The 19257-nt window shown below is 35.3% G+C and overlaps 1 long non-coding RNA gene across 2 annotated transcripts; it reads right to left on the bottom strand.

Moving 5' to 3' along the window:
* Positions 1 to 11481: 11481 nt before the first annotated feature.
* LOC131409963 (uncharacterized) lies at positions 11482 to 17879 on the bottom strand. Of its 2 annotated transcripts, none has more exons than XR_009221095.1 (3): positions 17723 to 17879; positions 15772 to 15872; positions 11482 to 12207 (listed from the first exon to the last, which is right to left on the bottom strand). It is a non-coding gene; the product is annotated as an uncharacterized LOC131409963 (long non-coding RNA). The 2 variants fall into 2 exon arrangements; XR_009221094.1 differs by having other exon boundaries at positions 17783 to 17879.
* Positions 17880 to 19257: the final 1378 nt, after the last annotated feature.

Below are 19257 nucleotides of genomic sequence, written 5' to 3'. Positions count from 1 at the left end.
ATTATATATTTGTGAATGTGTATGTATATATAGGGTATATGTGTATATATTATATATATATATAATTATGTATAATATGTGTATATATACATTTTGATATATACATAAATATATATATACATTCTCAAATATATGTCCTAAATATTGCATAGGACATGTGCTGTGGAAGCAATTTTGGCATGATGCAACGTGAGGACTTAACCCAACACTGTTGCCTTTGAATGTGAAAGAGGCCAACAAGCCAAGGAATGTAGGCAACCTATAGAAGTTGGAAAATGCAAGAAAACATTTTCCTCTAAAGCCTCCTGAAGTAACTTTGTCCTCTTGACACTTGATTTTAGCCCAGCGACCCTTTTGGACTTCTGACCTCTAGAACTAGAAGATAATAAATATGCATTATTTTAAGCTCCTTCTTTGTGGTAATTTGTTACAGCAACAATAGGAAACTAAAAAAATCACCTATCGCTTATCTGACATTCAAATTTAATTGGGTGCCTGAGTTTTTATTTACTAACTCTGGCAAACTAAAATAAATAAATGTATTGGAAATTGAAAAGAGAATGGGGAATTCTGAATGTGGAGAAATCAGTTAAAGCTTCATGGAAAAAGCCATATGTGGGTTGAACCTTTTATTTTAATCATATAAATGTTGCTAATTTATATATTCATTTCTACAGCATGCCTTTATCTGTATACGATTATCTCATTAATTTCATGATCATCCACCAAACTATAAGCTCTGTGAGGGAAGAGAACAATAACTTTGCTCGGCATTATATCCTAGGAACCTTGCCCAGGGCTGCAGTACAGAGCAGGGGCTGTCAAAGGTGTTAAAAGAATGAAGGAATGATTGATTGAAAGAATATGCTTTAAATAGTAAACAGCAATTTATTAGATTTTATTTTAAAATGGGAGTCATTTCCCATTAAAGAAAAGGCAAGACAGGTACAATGTTAAGGCAATTTCAAATAACCCATGATTAAGTGCCTAGTATATACAGAACTACGAAGTATAATGATGAAAAGAGGGTATTGTCTCATTCAGTAGTCAGCTATTCAAACAAGCACATGCAAAATAGGTTGTAGTGGGTATTATACAAAAATTTCTCACCCAAAATCATAATCTATATGTATTTAGTTTTGTTATTTAATTTAATTTTGAAGAATTTAAATTTTATTACACTTGAATTGAAAGTCATTCCTTTAAAGAACAATTAGAAATGGAGGAAACAAAGACTTAAAACGAGGCAAAGGAAGTAAAGCAGTTAACAGAAGAAAAGAGTCTAGTGAAATGATAGATTGGAAAAGGTAGACGATAAGGGAAGAAGCACACTTTACTCTTTATGAGGAAGCAGTGGAAGGAAGCCAGGCAGGTTCCTGCATGAGGTATTCTCACAGAGCTGGGTCCAGAGTCCAGAGGCAGCAGAACCAGAAAACAAGGCCTGGAAGGCACTGGTCACCAACTCCTCTGTCAGAAAAATCCCAAATGTGAATGCTTAGAGGGAGGATAAGAGGCCAGAGAAAAAAATTATGCTGGTTGATATGTTTATATGTGACAAAGCCAAACAAAATAATAATCACCTCCCTAGCAATTTTGATAAAAAACAAAAATCCTGAAAAGCAAAGGATAAAAATTAAATTTCACACCTTACATAAATTGACACTAATTTAAGATATTTAAAACATAGTTGATGTTCTCATAGAACTAGTTTAGTAGAATGCTACCTCCATTTTATTTCACTAAACTGAACTGAGACAGCCATCACCAAAACCATGACTGTATAAAATTGAGGGTTGAATCTTGAATGCTATATTTCCTTATAAAATTAGGCTTTTTAAGTATCCTAAATATAACCTCATTAATGATCTGTCTTCGTCTTCATCTTCTATCCCAAGAGATCCATTTATATGTCTTCTTAAATGTGATTAGATTTTCTAGAATTTGGGAGAATTGAAGTTAATAATCATATATTACATAAATTGAAGGATATTGACTAAACATTTCTTTAATAGAAATATGATAGAACTTGAATTAAGTATCTGCAAGCTTCTTGGTTGAATCAGGGTAATACCTCTTCTTCAGTGAATAAAATCAGCTTTATTAGAATGCATTTGGATAATCACCATAAGATATTTCATGTTGAAAAGGTAAAAATTTACTCAAAGAGTCAGAAAAATATTACCACAAGAAAAATGTAAGATGTCATTCTCTTTTGAAAATTTCTATGAGTCAGACACTAGCCTTAAAATTTCTTTGTTTTCTATGTGTTTATAGCCTGCATTTTTTTTTTAAAGGATCTTAATGTGACCTAATCCAGCTATAGACATATCTACCCTGGGAAAGTGTCTACAATTCAGGCATATAAATCAGGGAAAGTAGCTTCAATTAAGATTTCTCCAAAGTCTAATTCATGTATATGTTAGATAAATTGGTGTTTGTTGCTTAATTGTCCTGTGCTGACTGATTTTTAATACATAATATCTCTACTCTAGGAATATAATCCAAAAAAATGCAATTTTTACATAGTATGACTTTATTTATGCCAGTCATGAAAATATTCACTTTCTGGAGCAGAATTGCTAGATCAGAAACAAACCATAATTATCAGACATGAGGCATCATCAATGAGCAAGGTAAAATCATGTACAAAATAATTTTCAAAAAGAAGAAAGTATAGAATCTATATACTTGAATTAGCACTTTCTTTCCAAAAAATTTTCCTTATGCTTGCTTTTCAAATCTTCTTACAAAGCTTCTGCTCCATGTTAATTTGGCTACTCTGTGTTCATTTGCATCCTTTAGTTTTCAAGCATACATCTATATCTATATCTACATATCTCATAGGAACGTACTCATGTCTAAGATGGGAAGAGGTTAAGCCCTTGACTTTCAAAAGTTGAGCAATCCAATTTTGTTTCAGGCAGCAATAAAAACTGTTAAAATATTTGATGTTTTTAAAAAAGACATCTCCAGTAAACACTCAATTGTAATCAGCCACCCTTCTAATTTGCTAAGCCAGAAAGCCATTACAGTCTCCCCCTCAAAGTCATTCTTTTTTTTTTCTCATATTTACCTAATTACCATTTACAAAACACATAACATTCCTTATAAGCTGGATTCACATTAGGAAGAGATGAAGTGGTTATGACTTCACAATAAAAATCAGTCCTAATAATTACAGTATTCAGCCTGATACATGGGTATTCATGCATAGCTAGTGAATAATTGCGGACAATTCAATAGTTTGTAGAATTTACAAAGACTTACTAATCCAAAAAAAAAAAAAAGTTCGAGAAATAGGAAAAGCTTAAGCTATTTGAATGATGTTATCTGCATAATCTTTCAAATTCATATCATTTCTGAACAAGCATCACAACTTTGAGGATGTATGCACGCTTCGGTTTATCGTCCTTCAGGCGGAGACTGTACATCAAAGAGAGAAAAGAATTGACAATCATTCATATTCTGTTCAGTCAGTAAAGAGCTTTACCAAATGATACGTAGGAAAAAAGATTGAATTTTTGTATAAAATGAGCAATGCAATCATTAAAAACAACCGTATTAAACAATTCATGAATATTTATGATTCTTCTCCATGTAGTTTGATTAATAGTTTTTGAGAGCCCTCATTATTTAAATGATTGGTGGAGGGTGAGGTTATTTTAAAGTCAATTTTTTTTTTTTTTTTGTGAGGAAGATCAGCCCTGAGCTAACATCCATGCTAATCCTCCTCTTTTTGCTGAGGAAGACCGGCTCTGAGCTAACATCATTGCCAATCCTCCTCCATTTTTTCCCCCCAAAGCCCCAGTAGATAGTTGTATGTCATAGTTGGACATCCTTCTAGTTGCTGTATGTGGGATGTGGCGTCAGCATGGCCATAGAAGTGGTGCATCGGTGCGTGCCCGGATCCGAACCCTGGCCGCCAGCAGCAGAGTGCGCGCACTTAACCACTAAGCCACGGGGCTGGCCCTAAAGTCAATAATTTTTTCTCAAATGTATATAAACTCTCAGGCTGAAAGCTACATAGTTTGCTGCAATTATAAAAACATAGCTGGGAATGCTCAAGTCAATGAAATAGTTATTAAGTTTCTGGTGTATTCCAATCACTGCTTTAGGCCAGGGTAGGGATGGGAGAAACAGGAAACATATGGAATCTAAAAGAAGGAGCAGCATAGCTCCTACAGAAGAGAAATGTAAAACATGTTGGAAGAAAAATAAGACATAGCAACAAAAAGTTAACTAGAAAAAAAAACCTCTCAAGAAGCAAAGCAATTTGTAAAACTTGTAAAGTTCAGGTTGTATACATAAAATGTTAAAAACACTCATATCCATTTTGGAGTACTATTATTCAGAGAAATGTGTAAACTGTTTTAAAAGATAGGTAGATTGTTGCCCTTAACAAAGGATCAAGTACTGCCATAGAAGAGATGGACCTTGATTTCTTATAATTAAAGTGTTAATTGCTTCTATCATGACTTTCTATAAATTAGCCATATATGTCAGGGATTTTGAAACATCAAATCAAAATTTAACTGCCTGATTAAAACAAATAGTGAAAAAAAACACAAAAATTCATGAAATATTGCAACATGAAAATTGGCTATGTATTGGTAAAATGAACCACAAAATTTGCATAATACAAATCTGTTTTCTTCCTTGAAAAGGGAGATAACTAAAGAAGTCTCCAAATAGCTATGATTTCACATTTCTGGTATTATGACAACACTTTGAAATACAATATCTGTAAATATTTACTTATGTTTCTAACAGAATGTGATGTTTTAAAAAAGATCCACATACTAATTTATTTGAATCTCAGGTAAGCACAATTTTGTAAATTGTGGGGTTTATTATTGTGTCAATTTAGTTAAGCTGCAACTATATTGCTCAGAGTTTTTTTACTATATGGCCTCAGGTTAGTGTTGGTCACAAGACAAATTTCTGTGTGAGTTTGAAGGCAGGAATGAAGTAGCAGTCATATTTTTATATATGAAGATTGAAAGAGGGTTCCAGTCACCACAGCAGCTCGCACACGTTGTCACTAATGTGTTTGGTCATCTGGTTGGCATGGGGTCTAACATATTTGGTCATCACCTGGACCTGCACTTCTCCAGCTCCCACCCGATTTATTCCTTCATCTTCTCAGAAATTGAGATAAGACAAGGAATGGCATATACTCCTCCACTAGTTCCCAAACTGCACAAGGGCTAAACACTGGGATAAATCTCCTATTCAATTTCACTCAGGGTGGTTTTGCTTTTCTTTGAATAAACGCCAATTTTTAGAAAAATAAGTATACTAAAAGATTCCACAGGAACAGAACATTAATGGTGGATTCTTGGAACAGAATCCCGGTTTTCTAGAAGTGGTTCTCTAATCTGATTATGTGTAAAGATATTAATGACACTGTTTTGCAGTGGTAAAGAGGCCATTGGTAGTCTGTGGCATGAAGTAGCAAAGGAGTTACTTAAATTATCACCTATAGACACCTTTGTCAAGTATCTATGGGAGACAAAACTTTGGAGGATCAATAAATTGCTATCATGGAACAGTTTAATGAAAATAAGGAGTATAATGTTTTGTTTTGTTTTTGATATTTTCTAAGTTCACCTGGTGTCATAGGCAAAATTCTAAGATGGTCTACAAGATTCCTGCCACCCGCTGCTCATGCCTTGTATAATCCCCTTCCCTTGCATTTATGTAGAAGTTGTACAAGTAATAGGATATCATTCCCATGATTAATTTACTAATCAGTTGGCCTTTAAATAATCAAAATGAGATTACACTGGGTGGGCTTGAACTAATTTGATGAGTCCTTAAAACAAGACGAAGCAGAGAATTTGCCCACTGGCCTTGAAGGAGCAAACCCCAATGTTGTGGAAAGACTCACAGCACGAACTGCTGACAGTCTCTAGTAGCTGAAAACAGCCCCTGTGGACAGCCAGGAAAAAGCAGGGAACTCAGTTCTACAACCACAGGGAAGCTGATTTTGCTAACAATCCAAATAAGCTTAGAAGAGGACCCTGAGTCTCCGACGAGAATGCAGGCCCAAATGAGACTTTGATTTCAGCCTGCTGAGACCCTGAGCAGAGGACCCGGTTAATCCGTGCCCAGACTCTTGATCCACAGCAACTTTGATATCATAAATTTGCATTGCTTTAAGCCACAAATTTTGTGACAATTTGTTGGGAAACAATAGAAAATTAATAGAGACTTTGTTACCTAGAAGTGGGATGCCATTGTTACAGTACCTAAAAATGTAAGAATGGCTTTGGAACCAGGCAGTGGGCAGAGGCCTGAAGAATTCTGAGGAGTATGATATAGAAAGACTAAATTTCCTTGAACAAACTGCTAGTAGAAATATGGACTTGCAAGATGCTGCCAGTGTGGGCTCAAAGCAAGTGAGGAACACATAATTGTAAACTGAAAGAAGAAACATCCTTGTTATACAGTGGCAAAAAGCCAATGTTTAGAATGGAATGGGACATCCAAAATTGTGATGGGCACATGCTTTCAGATTGCAATAAGCTGGGGACATTGAATCCCTAAAATTTTCCCAACCTTCCTTTGCTAGCACTATTTCCTCCCTGTGTGAGGAGGTGGTCTACTTTTGCCTGAAGAAACTTTAGTGGACTCCCCTGTGGTACTGTTGTTCCAAGGGGCTTCTGATCTTCCTTCAAGGCCTGACTCCCCACATCTCATTGCTTCTAGATCTATAACTGGACTTAAATTTCAACAAGGTCAGAGAAGAAGGTACAAAGTATGACCCATGAGAAGGTCTGATGCACACAAAAGAATTACCAAGATTTTGCAAATGTGTATAGACAGAAATCTGGGGAAATGTGTTGGAATAATTATAAAAGTGTTAGATCAAGTTTAAGAAATATAATGTGAGATCAGGCTGAATTTAGACTCCCTAAATAGATATTCCATGTTCAATATTTATGTTAATATCATATCACTGTTCAATAGATGTAAACATTCAATGGCTTAGCTCAACTGGCTAAGAGTGCCTCGAATATTTTGATTGTTTGATTGATTTGGACCAAAATGTGCACTACACTAATTGAAAGAGAAATACCAGACTTCTTTAGTTTCCTGTAGATGAAGGTATCTAAATGCTGAGGTAGACAGGAATGCTTAAACGGATTTATTATAGAACACTTGCTAACTGTGTCTCACAGAGGTTACAAAGGACAGTCCTTTCCAGGTCTAGAAAATACATTCATGAGTGGAACCCTTCCATGTTTGAATAGTTCTGTAATGGCTATTCTTTGTAAGCCAGAAATTATAGTGGGAATTACTGCCATTGACCTTTCTCCAAATTTAATGAGGATAATCAGATCTGGGACAAGTTGTGACTGTTAATTGTCAAAGGCGAGGTATGTATGCTTACCATAAAGGGTGACAAAACCAACCCAAAATCAGAACAGTCTGACTGGCAGAGATTTTTGGCATTCACTAGTTGAATATTTTATCTCAAAACTGAAATATATGGGTAGCCTATTAAACTTATATGAGTAACTAAACTCCAGGTTTGGTTAACAAAATTATTTAAATCACCATAATAGAGAATCCAAGTCTCTAAACAAATTCTAAGACTTTATCCAGTTCACAGACCTGTAGTCTCTTGATTGAAGTGGAGGCCAGGTCCCCTTAAGGAATGATCCTTCCATAAAGCCAAAAAATAAATACTCAAAATTTCTTTCTACCTTCCTCAAATAATCTGTGGCCATTTACCAAGGTCACTGCATTGGCAAATAGGAAATAATCAGACTTTTGAAGGATTACTGGACCCTGTCTCTGAAATGATCTTAATCCTGGAGACCTGAAATGCTATTATGGTCCACCAGTCAGATCTGAGGTTTATGAAGATCAAATGAGCAATGGAATTTTGGCTTGTTTCCATTTTGCAGAGGGCCTACTGGATCCCTGAACACATTCTGTGGTTATTTCCCATAATTCGGAATAGTTACACTTGACAACTGACAGAATTTCCACATTGACTACCTGGGCTCTTGTAATAAGAAAGGTCAAATGGAAGCCACTAAAACTGGTTCTATCTACCAGGGGAGTACTTCAAAATCAGTCATGAGGGTATTGCAGATGTTAGTGCCACACTAAAAGACTTGAAGAGTGCAAGGATGGTGATTCATGCTGCGTTCTCATTCAACTTGCCTGTCTGGGTTATACACAATCCAGATAGATCTTGGAGAATAGAGATGGATTATTATCATGTCAATCACACGTTGACTCCAATTGCAGCTGCTGTTACAGATGAAATTTCATAGCTGGAATAAATTAGCATCTCCCTCAACCAGCACCTGGTATACAGCTATTGATCTGGAAAATGCTTTTTTGTCTCTATATTTCTCAGTCAAGACCACCAAAAGCACTTTTCTTTCAGCCAAACATACCAGTAATGTCTCTACTGCCCTGCCTCATAGCTATGTAACTCTCTAATTCTACCCCATGGTCTAATCTGGAGCAATCTTGAGCACCTCTCCATTCCACCAAAATGGTCTGTTACATTGAATCACATTGATGATATCATGCCGATTGGACCTGGTCATTAGGATGTTGCAACTATTCTAGACATCTAGTTAAAACAAATACATGGCAAAAGATGGAAAATAAATCCTCCCAAAATTCATGGGTCTGGAAAATGTTGAAAGATCACTTCCAAGTTGAATTACAACTTGCTTCCTCAGGACTCTCCAACCAGTAAGAAAGAGACACAATGCTGAGAGGAACTCTGCAATTTGGAAGCTCTATCTGTGCATGCTAAACTGGATTGTTTATTGATAACCCAGTAAGTGGAAATTTTTGAGTGGGTCTCAGAATAAGAGGTTGCTTTGCAACAGGTCCAGGATGCCATACATGTGCCTTATAACCTAGCAGATTAGTTGGTGTTTAAATAGTCTATGGCAGAATAGTAATATATTGCCTCCTTTCTCTCAACCCACATATATGAACTTTTGGAAAATTTCATGAGTAGCAGCTGATGAAAAAAAATTGGGGTTTGTTTATAGATGTTTTTGTACAATACACTGGCACTACTTGAAAGTACACGGGTGCAGCACTATGCTGGGGTTACTCTGGAGGCACCCTAAATGAAGGTGACACAAAATGTCTGTTATATCACTATTAGGATATCAGTAAACCCATTTCTCTAGCTATAGCTGCCCTTACCCATTGAGCTCGTGAACTAAGTACTCACAGCAGCAGTGATGACAATGCATGTGGTCAGCAACTTTGACTGTGACTTCACAAAGCCGTTCTGGCTATAGCTACAGATAGATACTCTCCTACCTGCCCAAAGCAGAGATAACACTAAGCCCCCCAAGTGGCAGCACAACCTGGGTTTACCAGTCAATTACCTGGTAAATTAAATGCTTAATTAAATGAGACGTCTCCAATCATAGAATGGGCGGCATTTTATTCAAACTGGAATAGACCCTTATACTCCATATAGGTTTGTCTTTCTTGTGCACAATGCTTCTGCCAAAACCACCATCCACAAACTTACAGAATGCCTTATTTATCATCATAGTATTCCACACAGTGTTGCTTCTGACCAAGAAACTCATTCAGAGCAAATGAAGTATAGCAAAGGGCTCATGTTATAGAATTCGTCGGCCTTTCCATGTACTCTATCACCTGAAGCAGCTGGCTTGACTGAAGGTATGACCTTTAGAAAATTCATAGATGCCATGCATTGAGCAATAACAACTCTATAAAAAAGAGTATAATGTTCATTTTAAAAACAGAAACCAAAAATCTAGACTAAGAATTTTTCATCAGTCACACAGTTATTAATTGTAAGATGGTTTATTAATCAGAGTTCTCCAGAGAAACAGAAACATATGTTTTTATATATATGTATCTCTGAATATATGTATTATATATTTGAAAAGATTTATTATAAGGAATTGGCTCATGTAATTATGGAGGCTGAGAAGTTCCGTGATCTGTGGTCTGTAAGCTGGACACCCAGAAAAGCTGGAAGTACGTTTCAGTCCAAATCAGAAGGCCTGAGAAGCAGAAGAACCAAAGATGGAAGTTCCAGCCTGAGTAGAAGGCCAAAGAACCAGGAATGCTAATGGTGTAAGTTCCAGTCTGAGAGCAGAAGACTGATGTTCCAACTCATTCAGTCAGGCACAGAGAGTGAATTCTTCCTTCCTCAACCATTTTGTTCACTGCAGGCCCTCAACTGATTGGATGATGCCCAACCACATTGGGGATGACTCTCTTTACACAATCTACCACTTCAAATGCTAATCTCATCCAGAAACACCCTTACAGACACACCTAGAAATAATATTTAACCAAATATCAGGGCACTTTGTGACCTAGTCAAGTTGACACATACAATTAACCATCCCAGATAGGTATAGAACTCAATAATATTGGTATCCAAAGCACATTCTCTTTCTCATTTATTATACCCCTTCTCTTTTAACCAGGATTATAATTATATTAGGTAATATAATTACATTATGTAATTATGTATTACATTAGTATAATTACATTATGTACTTTTCAATAAGAAAACTTATGTAACTTCTTGTTAATTACTCCTTCTTTCCTAGTTGAACTAAAATTGTCTTTATTCTTTTTTTTCTCTCCACTGGAACAGAATTTAAAATACTTGCAAGAACATCTGCTTTAAACAAGACTGTATTTCAGCATTTCCTCCTTATCCTCTTGGAATCTTTACAAAAGAAAAAGAATATATTTTTTAATTTTTGAAGCTTCAGAAATTCCATTTTTAGAGACTCTTGGAGATAAATATAATCCCCAAACTCAAAAATACGTGTTGGAGCTGCCGAAAGCAGTTGAGGCTGTGCAGAAGTTATCTGAACAGAAGCGAAGACAAGAAGCTCAGTGAATGATGAGAGAGCCATCCTTGACACAGCTAAAACAATCGCAGACAAAAAGAATCTGCAGTTGAAATGATCATTCTGAAGTCAAAAACAATAATGGATAAAGTACCTGGTTTGATTCAAAAAAGCAAAGGACATACAACCACATAAAGAATTACAAAGATGGGCCATATTTTCAGGAACCAGCTTGTCTCTGTTGCAGCAAATAATTTCCCAGTATTTGTGTGAGAACACAGCTGCCTAGAACAAAGATGAGCCTTCCTTTAGTCATGGTGAATGGCCACATGAATAAGTGCTGACTAATAAGATGTAAGCTGAACTTCCTGGAAACTTTAAAAGATGACTCAAAAGTTTGGTTTGTCTCCTTTCTCTTCCCCTTCCTCCTGCTTGAGTTTCTTTTTTTTTTTTTAATTTTTTGTTTATTGCAGTAACGTTGCTTTATAACATTGTATAAATTTCAGGTGTACACCGTTATACTTCTATTTCTGCATGGATTATATCATGTTCTCCTGTTCACCACCCAAATACTAATTACAATCCATCACCACACACATGCCTAATTATCCTTTTTGCCCTCCTCCCTCCCCCCTTCCCCTCTGGTAACCACCAATCCAATCTCTGTCTCTATGTGTTTGTTTCTTATTGTTATTATCTACTACATAATGAGTGAGATCATATGGTGTTTGACCTTCTCCCTCTGACTTATTTCACTTTGCGTAGTACCCTCAATGTCCATCAATGTAATACCAGAGTGGTAGAGCAGAGAGGAAGAGCTTCATAAGAGATAAATATATAGTTTCTCTCCTGTTTAAGCCACTATTACTTGGATTTTCTTCAGAATGGCAGCTAAACCTAATCAAAATAATTCTTTATAAATATACATGGTTTCAATTTCATTTGATGGAATTTCCAAGAGGAAAAAAAGTAACAGTTCTGACATTTATCACTTAAACATGAAAAATTTTATATAAAAAAATAACTAAAAATATACATGTTAAGCAAGGATACCACAGGCAGCAGCTAAGATAGGTCCCAAATTGTGTTGGCTTTAAAAGATTGTCATTGTCTCATGAAGTTCCACCCTCTTCTTGAAATTGCAACATAACCTCTAGATTTCACAAAAAAGAGAAACCCAAAACGTGGTATCTTTGTGAAGAAGTGGCGCACAGATCTATGTTTTTAATCCAATGATTTCGAAAATTTCTTTTTCTGGATGAGTTTTATTATCTGCAGAATTGGAATGCTGTCCCTGATGATAACAGTGAGTCACCTCTTCTTTCATCAGTTCAATCATATGATGCTCTTCTTCTTCTTCGGATAACTACCAAAGAAGAAATGGACAATGAAATCTAGTATTTTCTGGCATTTTTACATAGTATCTGAATGTTATTGGCAACCAACTCTAAATACGGTAAATAAAGTGAAGTGGGTTTATATAACAGAATGTTATGCATACATGCATAACTCTTAGAACATATTGTTGAGCAATAAAAATTAAAATGCAATGAGATTTAAAGAAAAATATCACTTGCATAAACAGATACGTTCATGAAACAATGTCATGCAATTTCAGATAAGCAGACATACACACATCTATTGCACACATTAAAGTGAAAGCCTCTGGTGGACGTTGTGCCTGAGGAAGACAGTGGTTGGGATAGGGCTAGAGAGGAATGCTAAAAGGAGAGAAGGACTTGGTTCAGATTTTCAGCTCCCATTTGCTATAAGCCAAAGAGTATGGTTAATTTTTGACTTTGAATTATAGAATTAGAAAAATATATACGAAAGGTAGTTTTTGTTTTGTTATTTTGTGAAGACATCTGCCCAATATCACTTAGAACTGAGAAACAGAGTCATTTCTCCAGTTACAATGTCAAGTTTAATTATCTATGCATTTTAAATGGCAGATGCTAACCCTGCGTGTGTTGTGTGTGCGCATTCACACATGTACAATTTGCATGAAAAAGAACACACTAAAGACTGCAAACAGCATCTATAGCATCTAAGCCCTGGCTTCTGAGGGTTGACATCTATTCTAAATTCTTCACATTGCTAGAATATTCTTCTTTTTCTGTAATCACAAATCTTTCTTAAATTCTAGTTTTTGTCCAAGTTATATATAGTAGTTTAGTTCCTGATCCTCAAATATGGATCACGCTACACTCCTGGGTAGTATAGCTCCCTCTGCCTATCACTATTATCATCATTATCACAGCCAGGCATCTAATTATCTTTCCTCAGGAAAACTTATTTGACATTTCACTAATTCAACAAACGTTGCACATAACTCCAAGAGTATCACACCACTGGCAAGGGCTCTCACTTTCTAGATTTGAAATTAGTGCTGCAAATGAGTCAGAATTTGCCTAAATTTCATCCTGTCTGAATAACAAATGTTAAAAAGGGAATCCATGCATCAGAGAGGAGGATGGATAAAATAGCCGCAGGATGATATTTAGGCAAATTCTCAAAACCCTAAATCAGCTGAATAGTTATGTTGAACTCTTATAAGAACATTTCCTAGGAATCCACAGAGAAGACAGATAACAAAAGCATCTCGAATGCAGAAATGCTCGCTGCACATCAGGGACTGTGTCACATCTAGTGAGACAGACCTGAGGCACCAGCGCCAAATGCACAATGAAATTGGAGTTGTCAGGTGGCAAGCAAAGGAGGTTCAAGCGAAAGTAAGATCAGGGCAGTGTAACCAGGGACCACTTCGCTGACAGCTTTAGCAGAAGCTGATTTAGAAAATGCATAACAAAAGCATGAAGGAAAGAACTGTAAAGAAAAACAAATCCATTAGCAATGATATTGAGCGGCAAATTTGCATTCTGGTTAAGTACGCTGTAAGGCTATATAGGATCCTTATTGATGGAGTTTAAACTGTGCTTAAATTAAAAGTCCAAATAAACTTGAAAACATGAGTGATTTATTGGTTTTGGGTTAAAAGTGTATTGTAATCTGACAGAAGTAAGAAAATTCTTTCAATGGTCTCTAATAAAGCTGTCTGAAAAATACAAAAAGGTGAGTTCATTCTCTTCCTTAAAGGTTTTAAATAGAAGAGGAAGCAAGCCTCAAATTTCATGTAAAATATATGTCTTGATTAGGTCTTTTATAATACTCTGCAATGTCATTTTCCTAAACCCTTTCCTTTTTGACCTTTGGCAAGGAGAGTATACATAACATTTCACTGAAAATATCAAGGAGATATACTTCAGCAACAGTTAAAAACTGAGAAGGTATAAATATGCTTTAACTCTTCTACAGATTTAATTTTATAGAATGGGTAATGAGCTAATACAATCTCTAACAAACTGATTTCTTTATCCCCAAAGTGTTTTAAGTAATCTTACAGTGCAGGTACAAGACACAGCATCAGTCATTTGATGGATAAATAATTATCATGGTTTGTACAACTTGCTACAAGTTCATTATTTGTAATTTCATTATGTTCTGATGTAGCAAAATAACTCATTAAAATTTTAATTTGTGTTTTGTTTTCCATATTTATTAAACATTTTCCTCTTCCATTCCAAAGGAAGAATCGGGCCTTTTATATTTCCTTTCCTAAGAAGTTTTCTCAAGTCAGGTAGGTGAAGCTACTGGAAACAAGCCTCATTTTTGAGAAAACTCAAGCTTATTTATGAGGCTTTGCTAAGTGTCTTATTGGGGAAGTGGCGTATATTTTGGAAACCATTTCACTGTTAATGAATTCATTCAAAACAACTCATTATGTTTGCCAAATTACATATTATCACAAAACATGTTCCTGTTAAATATTTACAAGGTTTTAGCAAATTGTACTGCATGGGATGTTTCAATAACTTTAGAATATTTTTGAAGTTTTAGTTCAGTTTTAATTTTAATTTGGTGTAAAAAAAATCTCAGGCTTTTTATTCAGCCAGTTAGCTGTGGTTTTAAGGGTTAGCTGAGTTAAATGCCAGTGTGTATATTTTCGTATTTCAGACACTGAACGTCTCATGTTTTTTCAGCATACACAAACTATACCTTTGATCAAATCAGTTATATTTCTGTATTAGGATTCAAAGTGTATTGAAATTGAGAAATGTCCTGATTCATAAACACTTGCAAATCAAAACTCACAAGAAATACATTTCCAAAAGACATAAGTCTCGTCTAGAAAAACCCAGGGTATACTGTACTTGGTTCACAGTGGAGTTGGTGTAGTTAAACTGCTGCAGGCAAATAGAAACGAAATTACAATTAAAATTAAACTAAAATCTGACTGACCAATTACTATTCAGGAGGAAGACAAAAATAACTTTCTGGGGAAAAAATAACTTTTCATCAAAACTATGCTTTGCTGAGGCAGTTTTTCTAAATCACTGCTTATCAGCCAAGGCAATTTTGCACCCTTGGCAGGGTTCATTTGGCAGGACATTTTTAGTTGTCACAAATTGGGGGAGGAGAGCTGAGGAAGCTATATGAATCTGGTGGGTGGAAGCCAGAGACACTACTAACCATCCTACAATGGCTTGAGATTACTAGATATTTAAAAAATGTAAATTAGAAAATCAACTGTTTTATTTTCTCCCCAGTGAAAAATCTAGGTGTGATAACTTAATAATCAATACTTCCCTGGATAGACTTTGTCTTCTTTACCTCCTTAATCATCAGTCATATTTTAACACAGCTGTTGACGCCATAGCATTTAAGTAAAATTTAAAAGCTCTTATTACTAGAACAGAATTTAAATTGAATCCTACTTCTTAAAATTTGCCTTGTTCCCATGTGCATAATACACACAAACATACACACACACAGACAGATTCAAAAAAAATACTACCTAACATTTGCATAACCCCTTAAAATTTACTATATTATTCCAAGTGGCCTCATCATATTCCCTGAATCCAATTACCTCCAATAGGCTGGTTGTGTCTAACAATAATTTCTCTTCTTGAGCTTCAGCAGCGTTCAACATCTGTTGGTCCCTTTTCATAGACACTCATAGCACATTGCCTGGCAGAGAGTGCATAATGCAGTCAATTCTATAGACTATATCATAAACAGCATGAGAATATGAATAAGTCTGCCTAATTCACCAACGTATCCAAATACCTCACATAATATTCACCACATATAGAGTCTCAATAAATATTTATTAAGTGAGTGAATGAATGAAATGGAAAGCTTCTTGATTCATTTTCAATTCTATACAATGTCTCTGCTTTTCTTAGAGAACCCGAAAGATATAAAAATCCCTATATTTTGTGTATTTTGGAAAGCAAATACCTTTTTAGGTGTAGCACAGTTGAATCAATTGATAAAATGTATTGGTAAGACTTTGATTTTTGAGTCACACAATGTAAAAGCATAGTAACAAGGTTAATGAGCTAGAAAGTAGATTATAATCGAACAGCCTGTGATGAACAGGGAGAGGTTGAAGGAAAACCTACTAACGTCTCAAGCTGTAAACTGTTGAGATGAAGTCCTTTGTTTGAACATTTCTTTTACTTTTGAAAAAATATTTAGGTCTCTCAGAGTCCATTTGTGCTTTGTTGGAGAGAAAAAGCAGATTTTTAATTTTGCATCTGTTTGTTTACTAAATGGAAATAGGTTCAAACCGGATCTCAAAGCTGCACCAAATCTTAGATGCTATCAGTCTTAGTCACAAGGCTAAGGACACATATAAATAAAAGAGCTTCAATTTTCATTTATGTTGTAGCTTGTAATCTTAACCATCCTACTATGTTAAATAATATTGCATATTTAATTTTACTTAGAACTGAGGAGAACAGTTCAAAATTTAAATTTAGCATCCAAGTAAAGGATATAAGAAATAGTTAAATCAATAATAGAAAGAAAAACATAAATTCAATTTTACTTTAAAATGTCATTTTCATGTTCCCTTAGCAATTTGGAGTTATTAAGATGACATAGACAGGAAATTTATTCTTGTTTCAATTAGTTACTTAACTGATGACCTTGCATTTAGATATGAATTCATTGCTTAATAGTATGCTGAAAATAATACATGCTTTCTCCTTCATATTATACTATGTTAGTGCAGAATAAACATTATAATTTATGTGAGTGTCCTTTGAAAACCATAGATACAAAATTTTCAATGTGTATGTCACTGTTCTCTTTAAGAATGTATAGATTTTTTTCCAAGACATTCATGGAAGCATGTACCACATGTTTGCTGAAATTTTCTTTAAACTATATGGTTCTACAATTCCACATTTTCCCATTAACAGTGGTAAATTAGGACAGAAGAATTATGCCATGTGCAACATCTACTTTATAAATGTATTATCTTTAATCATTTTTTAACTGCACAATATTTATTTCAAATCATGCAATTAGACTTTAAAATTGTCTGTAATTTCATTAAACTTTGTAGTGCATTTCCGTCCTGACTCATATATGTAATAGAATGAAAATCATTTTCTCAGCTGGTACATTTTGAAAACAAATTATCTTTATTTAGAAGAATAACTTGACATGCCACTTAGAAGACTGAGTTCATGTTTTTGAAAGAAATAACCTAGAGGTAGATAAATATCTTTGTGTAAGAGAAAAATAGTGAGAAATTTAAAAATAGTACATAGATAAGAAGCAAGGCATAAATAGATAGTTAAGTAGAAGTTGGATTAAAGGTTTACTACCGTAAACGTTTTGCATAATTATATGCAATAAAATTCTAAGTGTGAGTGTCCCAACCTCCCACTCACAATCCATCTTTACTCACTCACAAGAAGATACAATATACACAAGCATCTAGAAAGGCAAATTGTCCCTACCCACAATTATAAATTATTTTGTATATTAAAATACGTATTGACTCAGTGTGATGCAATCCTCACCTTCATCAAGTTGCTAGGTTTATCAAGCAGCAGATTAAAAAAATATAGCGAATACATTACCGCCCAAAGAGGAGTCCGTCTGCCTGCGGTAAGACATGCCAATTGTTAAGAGGCAAGGTGGTAGGAGAGAAAGGATTATTTATTACAGCTTGCTAGCAAGGGGGAAGATGGCCAACTAATGTCCAAACGAATCATCTTACAGAACAAAGACAACAGGCCAGTTATATAGAGGGCTGGTCTCTGGGTGGGGAAGGCATCTGTTTTCAAGGTGGGGCATCCATCTGATCTCTGGGTGGAGGCAGACATCTTGTCTTAGTTCCTGATAGTCTTTTGTTTTATCTGATATGCATCAGAGACTGGAGCAACGTCCTCTACCCTGATCCTTTAGCTATCCTTGATGATGGCTATCAGCATAGACTCTCGGCCCAGGGGTCATCACATTCCTAAGGAACTCAAAAGAACAAAGTTATTGACTTATTGCAGCTGGGAGGGGCCACAAATTCCACAGAGCATGTCAGTTAATCAGAGGTCATTCAAAGTTACAACATGGTTTCTTTACTACAATATGGCTTCCCTATGCCAACCTTGTATTGAGCCAGTATCAAATATACTTAGCCTGCTCCTTTTGGGTTCAAATTACTTTCTATCCCCAAGTCCCTGTAAGAAAAACCAGTAAACAATTTTACTAGAATTTGTTTTTATTTGTTTGTTTTCTTATTTTTATCCGATACATCACAATGAAGGTAGAGTTGGCAGGGGTCTGAACTGGGGGTAATGCGGAAGAATTTGGTGACATATGGTTGATTTATGCTTACCAAGTCAGGTGCTGGAAAACATTTTAAAGATTGAATTTATCTCCAGTATTATGAATGTCACTGAAATGTGAGAAATGCTTTAGGTTTTCAATTCTATTCTTTAAAGGGACAAGCCCCTTACTAATCTGGAATGTCTGACATTCATTTTCTTTCAATGAATAATTCAGTACACTCATTAAAATGCAATTCAGATATTATCACTGCTCTGCTCAAGCCGTTCAATGCTTCCCTTCTCCATCAGAAGATATTTCAATGTCTTTACGCAGAATATAAGATCCTGTAGTGTCTTGCAGTGTTCCTGACCTCCTCTGCCACTGCTCTGCCCCTTTCTCAGTCGGCTGCAAATAAGCCAGGTTGAAGTCCTGCCAGGATTTTCACTTGTTGTTCCCCTTATCTGGAACACTTTTATTCCCGATATCCCCATGGATACTATAAAGGAACACTTGAAAACCTGAATGACTATAGGTTTGACAAATTAATATGCATTTTATTTATCAAATATATTTTGGAGTTTGGGAAGGCTTCATTTAGAAAACTAATTGCAGTGATTCGGTGAATGGTTTATTTCCTTTTCTAGGAGAAAGTAGACATTTTAAACATCTTACTTTCTTAGACAGATGTCCTTTAGCATGTATTTTGAATAAATCCTCAAAAATATGGAGAGGCATCTAAAAAAGAGAATGTTTAACAATTCTCAAGAATTGTGATTACATTTCTTAC

This window comes from Diceros bicornis, chromosome 9 (genome assembly GCF_020826845.1).
Source record: "Diceros bicornis minor isolate mBicDic1 chromosome 9, mDicBic1.mat.cur, whole genome shotgun sequence".
Classification (NCBI taxonomy): Eukaryota; Metazoa; Chordata; class Mammalia; order Perissodactyla; family Rhinocerotidae; genus Diceros; species Diceros bicornis.
Note: the sequence above shows the minus strand (reverse complement) of the source record. Positions and strands in the feature narration are given on the sequence as shown.